The following is a 2,241-nucleotide window of genomic DNA, read 5'->3' on the forward strand; positions in this document are numbered from 1 at the left end:
TTGGAGTATAAGTGAATCTTTCTTGAACACTGTTTTGTTAAAGTGTTGAGTTTTGGGGATGTGAGTACCTATCTATTTTCCCTATTAAACACATTTTTATCTTCTATGGTGTTTCAGTATTAAACACCAAGAGGAGTTTTATTAGGAAACAATAGCCAAGTAGATGTTCTGTGGGGTATCCCTATATTCTGTGATATTCAGGGAGAGAGAATATTTGATCTGTGCCAAAAGAGAATTATTTTCAACATATGTCACAGGTTGCTTGAGGATAGAATACTCTATTTGAACAATCATTGCACTTAATATTTGTTACAGAATAAATGACTAGATGTTTATACTTTAATTGACTATAGTTGCTTTGGCTATTGTGATGTGACATTTTGTTTTTTCACTATTAACATCAAGTGATCTTTCCCAAACAATATGAATGTGATACCATTTAATATCACCAGTGACTTCAGTAAAATGACTTCTTGTACAACAGGCACAATAGAAGATACTATAAATATGAGCTATTCATATAGTCAGTTGTTTAAAGGATAGCATTCTAATGAAGTACTACCTTTCTACTGATTTTAGGGCAAGTAGCTATGGTTCATCTTCCTGGGAGAATGAAACTTGTCCATAGTTTTGTAAAGATTTTTCATTATAAATGGTCCATAAAAACCATTGCTAGTTTATCTTACAGACAGTGCCTTCCATATTCTTCTTACATATCAGTGGGTGACTTAAATGGTTTGAGAAATTTCTTTCTTGTTAGCTCACAGTCTCTACTGAAGGAAATTGCCCCCATCATTCTTGAGGCTGTACCTTTTCCAGGGATGATTGTGTTTTGTATTCTCCACCATAGGACCTAATTTCTAATATTGGTGGCCATGGTTGATTGAATCAGGGTGGACCTTGACCCAAAGCTAGCCACTCTATAGACAGGCCAGTAACCTATGAGGTGATCTGATGATGCCAAATTGGGAGGCTGATGATTATTTGGGCTATGCACGTTGTCTCAGAAAATTGATGTGAGGTTGGGGGAGTCAGTTACTAGGGAGATAAGAGTAAAAACCAAGTCCAGCCATGCAGCTGTTCCTGGGTGATGGTGTGGGGAGAGATGCCTTTTGCACTTATATCTACTTGTATCTTTATTATATATTTCCTTACCCATCCCTCACATGAACAAGTGTCTATTCCTTATAAACAATGCATCTACACTCTTTTAGATTCTCCATCCTTCCTTAGGGCTTCACTATGTGATTTCTTTATCCACGCTACTAGCTCTGATCGCTCACCCTTGCTCCATTTGTTGTCATCAGTCATTTGCTGAATACTTTCACTTGAATGACTTATTCACATCTTACCTTTAACATACTCAGAATAGAATAATTTTAACCTAAAATTGAAATTCTTATACATTCCTTATTTTAGTCATTGATGTCATTATCCTCCCTCTCATTCGAGTTAGAGTTCTTATTTTTATTTTTTTTTAAAATCCCTTTTTAAAATGATATGTTTCAGGAATACAGCATCATATACAGTTTAATATCTGCATATACAACAGAGTGATCACCACCACAGTCTAGTTACTATCCATCACCATACAATTGGCCACCTTCACTCGTTTGGCCTACTTCTCAACCCCCTTCTCCTCTGGTCACCACTAATCTATTTTTTATATCTGTGGGTTTATTTTTCTGTTCTTCTGTTCATTGGTTGGTTTGGGCTTTCTGGCTTTTTTAAGATTCCACATATGAGTGAAATCATGTGTTATTTATCTTTCTCCATCTGACTTATTTTACTCAGCATACTAACCTAAAGGTCCACCCATGTTGTACTTACTTTTGTATTTGACTATGCATTTTCTTTAGTTTTCTCTCCTGACATTGTTTTTAGAGAAATGTTTCAAAGAGTTTGGATGAAATTGATCATTGAAATTTGAATGGACATTTGTAAATTAGAACTTTCTTATAGTTCTTAAGTTCTGCTTTAAATATTTTACCAATAAGTCTCATTTCCTCAAACTTAACAAAAAGTTCTACAAAGAAAGTATTCTTAGTCTCATCCCTTTTTTGGATACCTTATAGTATTTTATGTAGTGATGGGTATAGAGTGTTTCGCTTGTAATGATTAGTGTTTGTTGACTTTCATGATAATGAAAATGGGGAAGTGTGCTAGCAAAATCACTGAGTTGTAACTGATTATGAACTCAGGTATTTTCTCAGTTCCCATTTTGATGTCAGACAACAGCTG

This window comes from Camelus ferus, chromosome 2 (genome assembly GCF_009834535.1).
Source record: "Camelus ferus isolate YT-003-E chromosome 2, BCGSAC_Cfer_1.0, whole genome shotgun sequence".
NCBI classification, from domain to species: domain Eukaryota; kingdom Metazoa; phylum Chordata; class Mammalia; order Artiodactyla; family Camelidae; genus Camelus; species Camelus ferus.